We start from the raw sequence: 9,880 nt of genomic DNA on the forward strand, positions 1-9,880 counted from the left end.
CCTTACTGATAAAAGATCGTTGCTCGATTATTCCTTCTGAAAACTGGGCTATGTTTTGCACACCTTTTACGTATTTTTTTGTCTTAATCATATGCTTTTGTCTTTGGTTTATTCAGTCATTGTTTCATTTGCATCTATCTACAATAATTCTGAATGCCTCGTATAGGAATGGGGGGTCACTTGTCGGGTTCCCATGGGGGTAAATGGAGTCATCAGCTTCGTGGGAAATCCATGGCTGCAGATGACAGAGAACTTTGGCTTCACCTCGTCTTTACACAGGTCACTCTTTGGAACTGGCGCTATTATGAAGCAGGCTCTATCAAGCTGATGTCTTATGGTCATCTTTGCTTTGAATTCTAGGTAAGAGTCGCTCATCTTTAAAAGTCCACATGAACTGGAGGTCGCTGCTGACTTTAGTTTCAGTGTGGTGACGTATTTCCACTGAAACGGAATATTGAATAGAGGGCATTGTTTTTGTTTTGCACTTCTAGTCTGTACTTTCACTTATCGCAAACTAAATGGCTGGAGGGGTGTGTTTAAGGATATTCTGCCCATGCCGTCAAACTGCCGTCATTAGAAAAGGAATGCCATTCCACAGCGGAAGTAAATGTTCAGTTTTGATTAAGGATTACAAAGAAGATTATTATTATTATTTTTATTTTTTATTTATTTTTTTTTTCTCAGCGGATTAACTTGCACAGATCATTTACATCAATACTAGCCATGTGTGCTAGTAAAGTCAATTTTGATTTCACGCAGACTTTAAGTTATAATCGTTGTTTGGTCTTACCCGGCTGTTGCTGCCTTCACCTTACACAGAGCTGCTGAGGCACTTTGCATAACTCTGCTATGATGGTCATCAGCGGACGGTTGTCCATTACAGTTTATGAAGTTTGGCCTATTGTGGCCTTCACATGTCACAGCGAACTTTGCTTAAATTTGAGTATCTCTTTTTATGATCATGCTGATCTGGCTCTTTTTCTATTTTTTTTTTTTTTTTTTGGGGGGGGGGGGAGGATAGGTTTCCTCTACAGTTTTCTGGCAGTTAGATTGAGTTTTATCAAGAGTGCGTAGGAGTCTAGCCTAAAGTAATTGTATCTGTGTATATGCTCTTATGTTACTGCTAGAACCCTAATTCTACCTCGTATCAATTAACCTAATCACCTTTCTCTACTCAATGAGGTTGGTTTAGAATTCCTGTAATTTGCCTTCAGGGTGCTTATGTACATGATCCTCCTCATCGGATGTCCGTCAAGATCAGACTTTATTTCACGTAATGCTCAAGGTACAGTATAATACTCTTAGCAAACTACTGGCTGGTTGTGACTACTTCTCACATGCTCCCCCCCAGGTCCAGTTTATCATGGTTTTCATACACAATGTCTATCGTTGTTATCTACACACAAGGCTTTCACCATCACATAGCTTAAAGAAAAGTACATTGCCTATCAACGTAATGTAATGCGTGTGTTTTAAGGTAAAAATTAAGCAAATTACTGGTGGTGGTGGTGTTACACCTATTCATTACATTTACTCTTCCACCGCCTCTCGCAGGCTGTCCGTCATGGCCTTAGCAGCTATACTCTCTACGCCCTCTTGTAGCGTTCTTTCACGGGCCTATCGGGGCCTTTTTCTCTGCGGCTGGTTCAGCTCAATGTAGTCCCGTTTAGAAGCTGCGTCTGTCACCGCTTCTATACACTGGTCACTAATGCTGTTGAACTCGGAGTACAAACATCAGATATGAAGCGACTGGGAAGATGGTCATCCTCTGCATTTGAAATGCCTACATTAGACCTGAAATACTAAACATCTTAAGGGTATATCAAATAGCTGTCCTCAAGGTAATCTATATGAAATAATCGTGGTGGTACAATTCCTCTTCATATTACTCCAAACAACCTCTGATTACTGTGGCTTAACTAGTCCTTTTCTTTTTTGGCCCGTCTTTCGTGGCCTTATCCCTCTGTTACCCATATCGTGTGTTCCCACCGTGGTCTAATTACATGGCCTGCCTCTCTGTGCATACTGCATTCATTTCATTCTACGGCCTCTTGGCTTTCGCACTGGGTCCATTTGGACATCCTCAATCTGTGGCCTAGCTAGGCCTTTTTCTCTGCGCCTTCGTGGCTTTCTTTTAAGCCCGCCTGGCCGGGGCCTTTTCTGTGGGGCCTATCGTGGCCTGCCCACCCATGTCCGGCCTATCGTTGGCTGCCCGCTCTATCTCTCACTGGCCGGCCTATCGTGGCCTGCCCCTCTCTCCCACTGTCCCCACTGTCCATTGTGGCCTCTCCCGAAGGCTCTGTGGTCTATCTTCATTGCATATGAAGCTAAATACTTTAGCTATAATCTAATGTTTTGTATTCTTTAGGTCTGGCTAATTATCTCAGTTTATCTCTTTCGCTTCATGTTCCAGGATCCTCTAAGAAATATTTTCATCTGGTGCGTATTACATTATTCCTTCTTTTTTTTGGGGTAGGCTCCGCCCTGCCTTCGTCTTCGGCAGGATTAGCTGGTATCTACAAACTTCAGATCCACGCTACGGATGGGGCCTACGCCAAAATAATTCTATTTTTTGTGTTTTTGTAAATAAATACTTCAGTCTTATCTCGACCTCCTGAGTCTTTCTGGTAGAACTATCTCTTTCAATCAGGAAAAAAAAAAAAAACACCTTTCCTGAAACACACGTATCCTCATTCCACATGCCTTAAAGGCTTTCGCCACTAATCGGCATTGGCTCAGCTGAGGATTCATCAAGCATATTAAACGAAACTGTTTACATCTCAATACCCTCAAAAGGTACAGCCACTGTATTCATTAACATTTGAATTCTTCTCTCTCTCTCTCTCTCTCTCTCAATTCAATATGCGCTTTATTGGCATGACAATTGTTACAATGTATTGCCAAAGCATAGTGTTTACATTGAATCTATATGCATGCATGCATATACATTTAAAAAAGTAGAACAAATAACATTTTAAATCTCTCAGAAAAGAAAAGTCAAATCTTCAGACAATTTATAATTCAATGTGGTGTGCGGGTGTATGTTTGTGGTGTGTGTGTAGGCGCATCACTGATTTGTTGGACTCCTCCCTCTTTTTGTGACAGGCATCAATGTATCTTGCTGGCTAGTAAGATACAGTCTTGTTTTTCACCTAATAAATACTGAAGTTGTGTTTTCTTGTTCAACATTTTGAAGTCAGGGTAAAGTATTTCAAATTTGGGATAAAATTTATTTCTAATTTCTTCATAATTAGAGCAGCCTGGTGAGGAAGTGTTGCTCTGTCTCCACTCCCCCATGATTACAGTAAGGGGGCAGATACGGCTCTCGCTGGGCAGCCAGTGCTGTCGATATCTGCCCGTCTCTATAGTCAGAGTATGACTGCTCAGTCTGTATCCGCCCTCGTCATCTGTCGTCTTAATTTACAGTCTTTAACTGTACTCAGATATTCTGCAGTTGTGTAATCTCTTTTTAGGGCCAAATAACATTCAAGTTTACTTTGTTGTTCTGTTGTTTCAGTCCAATAAGTTAGATAATTTTCTTTTTGTGCTTTTATATTTGGTTGGGCCAAATTGTGTGGATGGATATTTCAGAGTCCGTGATGCTGGCTGTTGTTAGTCGTGTTAGTTTGCTTCTGCAGCTTCAGGATCAGGCTGAATCAGGGGCTTTTTTTTCAGGGTTCACTTCATGGTTTTTAAGGGCTTTAAAATGGTAAGAGTTGGGGTCGCTCATTTTTTAGGTGTTTCCAAAATTTGATGGCTCGTTTTTCATGTGCATTAGTAGAGGGTATTGGCCTAATTCTGCCCTGCATGCGTTGGTCCGTAGTGTTCCTCTGGGACTCTGAGGAGACTCTTACAGAACTCAGCATGCAGGGCTTCAATCGGATTTTTGTCCCATTTTTCAAATTCATGATTCAGGAGAGGAACCCCACACTTCACTGGCCATATAATTGCAATAGGTTTCAATGACTGATTGGAATATTTGAGCTAGATCGAATTGGTATTTCAATTTGGATAGATTTTTTGATGGCATAAAAGGCCCTTCTCGCTTTCTCTTTCAGTTCATTCACAGCCAAATTTAGTTTACCAGTTGCACTCATCTTACACAAAGGTATGTGTAGTTTGTGGCATGTTCTATTTTGGTGATACCAAGGGTGAAGCTGTGTCTCTTTCCCTGAACTCTGGGTCTCTTCTGGAATGTTAGTACTTTAGTTTTGTTGGGATTAATTATCTCTCTCTATCTCTCTCAAAACGCATGTATACATACTTTTTTTTTTTTTTTTTTTTTATAACAATGATGAATAATTAATTACCTGATCTTGAATCTGTAATTCCAATAATAATCAGCAGACTCAAACAAATGAACATACCTGAAGGACACAGATGTTAAAATGAAAAATATAAAAAAGAAAACGTATTATAATAATAAAAAAAATCTCTCAAAATGGAGTGTCAGCTTACACTTACCTTTCTTGCCAAATAGTAGATACAAATACACAATGTGGATCTACATCTATAAATCATTATTTGTGAAAAAAAGCTTTTGAATCCCATTTCAAACTGCTTTTATATTTATTTACAAGTATTACTTGTATTTAACCTGTTAAACATTCATGGTGCTCAGGTCACACTCATTCTACACTTAAACTTGTTCAGGTAAATATGTTTCTCAGACTTACCTTCATCTCAGCACTGACTGTTCTCAAGAGTGTCTTTTTGACAAATTGTGTTGATATAGGAGTTTGTAAGATCGTAAGGAGATCAATACTATTTTAGTTACACTTTCTTATGTAACTAAACACCTGAAGCGACACAGTCCCTCCCATCATTCCAGATGATAAACCTGCTGCAGCTACTTCTTTCACACAGGCTACATTAGAGTAACATTCCTAACATTGATTTGAAGTATGGCAGACATGTTATATACAAGAAAATGAAATTGGAAACACAGATGATGTTACATTACATGCATCCACAAATAAAGAGAACTATGACCCCACTAATGACAACCCACTGGAAATAAATTTCAAAAGATAGTTTATCACAAAGGCATGTGTGCTCTTTTTCGAGTGCAAACCTTCTTTTGAGAGGGTTGTTCAAATGAAACCGGTGAAAAAAAGTCTGTTACAGTGCCAGACAAGTAAAAAATATCTTATTCATTAAATTGACATGCTAAATAATAATAATTAGCATTGCTGTTGTGATCTAGTTTTACTGAAATAGATCAAATTAATTATTCTCATGGCCACTGCTCAATTATGTTAAATCTTAATTGGAATTTGAATCAATTTGAATAATCAACTTAACAAATTGTGCAAAAACATTTGTTTTTAGAGTGTAGTGCTTAAGTTGCATTGACTATTTTATGAGGCCTATTTGTATTTCAGGGACTTGGCGGCACAACAGTAAAAACCACCATATTCGACTTTATACAGATCACAGAATTCCAGACATTTTGCTCAACATCTCAAAAAAAACTGAGAAAATAATGCAGTCGGATTGTCAAATGACACAAGTGAAGTAACGGCTGGTGGGTCTTAAAATAGAAGAGGCAAATTGTAGCGATCTAGGGGTCCCCTCCAAATGATTTTTGATTATTGTTTGTTATTGCTTTATTTTATATTTTATTTTGTCACTTTCAGACAGAAAAATTATAAAAATGCAAATTAAACATATACAATATAGCAAGCAAGACAAGCAAGTATAAAATTTAGTTTTAAGCAAGCAAGTATAAAATTTAGTATAATACAGTGGTTCCCAATCACATTCCTGAAGCACCTCCAACACTGACATTTTATATGTATAGTTAAACACACCATAATTCAGTTCACCTGTGCATTAGTAGAGACTTCAAGTCCTGAAATGGGTGTGTCAAACAAAGGAGACATTCAAAATGAGCAGTGCTGTGGTGCTCCGGGAACCACCGGTCTAATACATTTAATACAATGCGAAGAATTAGCATACAGTATAGCTAGGAAACAAGAAAAAAAAAATATTGACAATTTATGTTTCCATTTAAATTACAATAAACTAATTTCAAGCATTTCTGGTGAAGTCTTTAGAACAAAGTATTTCTAAGATCATGAGGAGCATCAGTTCAGTCACGTGTGTCCAAAATTTTACTATGTTTCAAATCTTTTAATTGTAAATTTAAATTAAATGCATATGGCAAATAATATTTTCAAAACACATGTGAGAGAAATAAAATACATAATCAAACCCAGTATTTAAGATAATCAGTGCCTCCAGCATGTGATGTCTCAGTTTGACTCTGCAGTGAATCTTGCTGTCTCTCTCATATCCAGTGATGGTGTGTTTCACACTGAATCTGTCTGTGTTTCTGTGTGTCTCTGTAGTTTCTGAACTCAAACTGACTCCTTCACTGTCCAGCCACTCAAGTTCAGGTTCAGGATACCAGCCTTCAGAGTATTCACACTGAAGATTGAAGCCCTCCCTGAATGATCAAACCCATCTACAGTGATCACTGGAGGACGTCCTACAGCTACAGACCAACAAGAAGAACATTCATGGAGTGAACTTTTTCTGTCTATAAATCTGCAGAATCACATCTTCACCAGCTACAGCAAATACAGTATCTGCAGGTCCAACTACTTCATACTGCTCTGTTACAATAGAAAGGTCTAATTAAAGGTGAACATAGGTGTCAGTTGAAAACTGTTAACCTTCAAAAGGGCAAGTCATAAAATTAGTCCATAACTAGTTATCATACTTAAATATGCACAAGTTTGAATGAGACTTTAGGCTACATCATTCCCATGTAAAACAGCAGCTGTCCTTCTCCACACATCAGCTCTGCATCCGATCATCTGTGGCTTCATCCACCACATTATGATGATTTGTTTACATCTCTGCTTCAAATTACAAGCTGTGTGCATTTATTATGTTTCATTAAATATTATTAGATGGCTCTTTATAAACATGATTCTAATTGGTCAATTTTCTGAATAATGACAGTTGTCCATGGCAAGACTATTACTGACCACTCATGGAGGACAGTGGCACCAGCAGGTGTACGACTGTACACACTGTGCATACCATGAGCGCTCAGACTGACCTGAGATTTTATTACAGGCCTGTGTGTCCCATATTTCTGGCGACCGAACCAGCCATGCCATTAATTATGAATTTATTAGTCTTTTGCATGCCAAAGTCAATTTCTGAATATAAATATTATGCCAAATAGAAGCAGAAAATCATGCTATACGCACTTTCATGAGATCAGGTTAGCCTACAACAATTAATTTGTTGGCTATTTTACAAATGGGAATACAACAAATTCATGACAATGTTTTACATTATTCAAGCTACCCATTTTATTTTTAGTGATTATTTTTTTAAGAGTATGTGGTGTGATATAGTGTTTTTTTTAGATTTTTTTAAAGCATTTGCTGCATGGATAAAAAAAAAAAAAAAATAGGTTAATAAATAATATCAGATAAAATTGTATTGCAGCAAATCCTTTAAATGTTAAGGTTTTCAGAACAGAGCAGCATAAAAGTCAGAAAATATAAGCAGCTATACAATTATAGGATAAAGTTTTACATATATGCCATTATAATTTGTGTTTTATTTTTTAATTGTACAGAATTATAAAATAAAACACAAATTATAATCGGGCCTGTTTTAGGCTAATATTTTAGACATCCATCAATTATGGTGATGAAAAAAAAAAATGACTCGCCATCTCCTCATTGGATGTGCCTTTAGAGAGAAATGCATTTTTACAGATTACATAATGGCAGAGTTTCTATTTTGGTTTTGAATTAGTTTTTTAGTTTTTTTAACAATTTGCTAAGTTTCAGTTCATCATTGTGAAGTACTCCTGCTCAAAACCGAGATGGCAGAAAGCATTTGTTTTCTTTATTTTATAAAAGCACAAAGTTTTGCTGATATTTTGAGTGCACACAAATAAAAGTAGACCCTTTACAGTTTAGAATGATGTATTACTCTTACCTTTATGAGCAAAAATGACTGCGTATTTTAAGTTGTCTCCACTGTTGGAAATAAAATGCAAGTGATCGCTCTGGCACCTCCATGTTCTGCAGAGCGTGCTTCAGCTTCCACTCTCTGCCCAAACAATTGAATATGCGCCTAACAGTGATCATTTATCTACGTTAAACATTTAAACTAACATTGTGATATGCTTGAAAAACTAAACTAAATATAATCAATTTTCCATTACATACAAAACTGAACTATTTTAATAGGTTAAACAGTAGTATAAGCTTTTTTGGGAAAATGGGGAAAAAGACTGTCTAGGGCCTATATATGAGTTGTATGTGGGGTTATAATAGCACAATTCTTAACCTCACCTCAGACCTCACTAAGTTTCAAACCCTGGCTACGGTCATACACATCTCTATTATAATTTGTTATTATTATTTTAAATCAGAGGGTTTTACAAATATTTAACCAATGATAAACATTAAAAAGAGCTTGTCAGTAAAACTTTGTAACGCCACTGGATCCTCAAACTGTCAGCCAAACCTTGTTACTTCAACCCGCCTCCATTCAGATCGACAAGCCAAGCATAAGCCTGGAGGAGACAGATCTCTGCTTGTTCAGGGTATGATAATGCAGGGTAAATAAATAATTGATGTTTGATTAGTTTTCTTTACTCAAACACTATGTGTGTAAAGGCTTATATTTTTGTGAAAATGCAGATCTCATCTTCGTCATTCGCTGGACAAAAATCTTGTTAACTCCATTTTAGCTTGATTTTCATGTTAAGTGCAAGTGTCTGATATAATACCAACACTGACGACGCAGTGTTGTTTAATTATTGATTTTGCCCCCCGCCGTATTTCAGTGCTTCAGTTCTATGGAATTGTTTTAAATGATTCGGTTCAATCGCAACGACTCACTTATTAACAGTGACTTGCTGCCACCTACTAATTGTTTTAATTTTCCATTTTTAAAGTATCTTTTAATTTTCTTAAAGCATTCCATGTCCCTCTAGCTGCATTGATGTGTAAATACATCTAAATGCCAAATAAAAATTAAGAATGGCCGGTAACGGTTTTATTTTTTATCTGTAAATTTAGTAGCCAAATTGGCTGGTGAGAGAAAAAGAAAATTTCAATCCCTGCATATATATGTCATGCCTGTCATATGGTCATGTTACCATGTGTCCCACACATGACATGTCTTCACATTTTACTTCCATTTTTTTAGGTAAACAAAGAAAAAGGTATACACTGTAATTATGAACCAAAACCACATATTTGTACTAGTCAAGTGGGAAATTAATGTGGAAAAAATTATACTCTGAAGCCCTTGTGGATTTACACAAAATGAGAAAGTCAAAAAGGGCCAGTTTCTGTTTCGCTCTCTCCTTCTCTGCATAAAGAGTATGCCCAATACTAGTGCTCAAGCTGTTGAAAACCTACAGTCTATCTCACTTGCTCCTGCACTCATTAGAGTGAATGTGTTTCTTGATTCTTCCTTGCCTTACACTGACTGTCTTCTTCACAACTGAACAAATTCTGTTGATATGAGAGTTCAAGAAAATTATAAGGAGATCATTACTGGTTTAGTTTTAATTTCTAATATCTGAACAATGTAAGTGATTATTCTAGCTCAACTTGTCTTCCTCTGCCTGTATACAGTGTCAGTCCAAGATACAAAAATACATAAATCTCTGGGTGTGTCTCACTGCTGTGTCTGTGCACTTGGATGGGTTAAATGCAGAACACAAATTTAGAGTATGGGACACCATACTTGGCTACACGTCACTTTTCACTTTCAAATATACAGTATGTAAAATTATTGATTTTACATATATTTGATATATGTTCATATTCATCTGTAACACCATGATGTAGCCACTAGTTGCTAATTAACCTAATTCTTGATCATATTA

General features: G+C 36.9%; 1 long non-coding RNA gene across 1 annotated transcript; it reads left to right on the forward strand.

Annotated features, from left to right (window-relative positions):
- Positions 1-7,687: 7,687 nt before the first annotated feature.
- LOC122135996 lies at positions 7,688-9,672 on the forward strand. Its single transcript, XR_006153847.1, has 2 exons — positions 7,688-9,030; positions 9,209-9,672. It is a non-coding gene; the product is annotated as an uncharacterized LOC122135996 (long non-coding RNA).
- The last annotated feature ends 208 nt before the right edge of the window (positions 9,673-9,880 follow it).

Source organism: Cyprinus carpio, chromosome A3, assembly GCF_018340385.1.
Source record: "Cyprinus carpio isolate SPL01 chromosome A3, ASM1834038v1, whole genome shotgun sequence".
NCBI classification, from domain to species: Eukaryota; Metazoa; Chordata; class Actinopteri; order Cypriniformes; family Cyprinidae; genus Cyprinus; species Cyprinus carpio.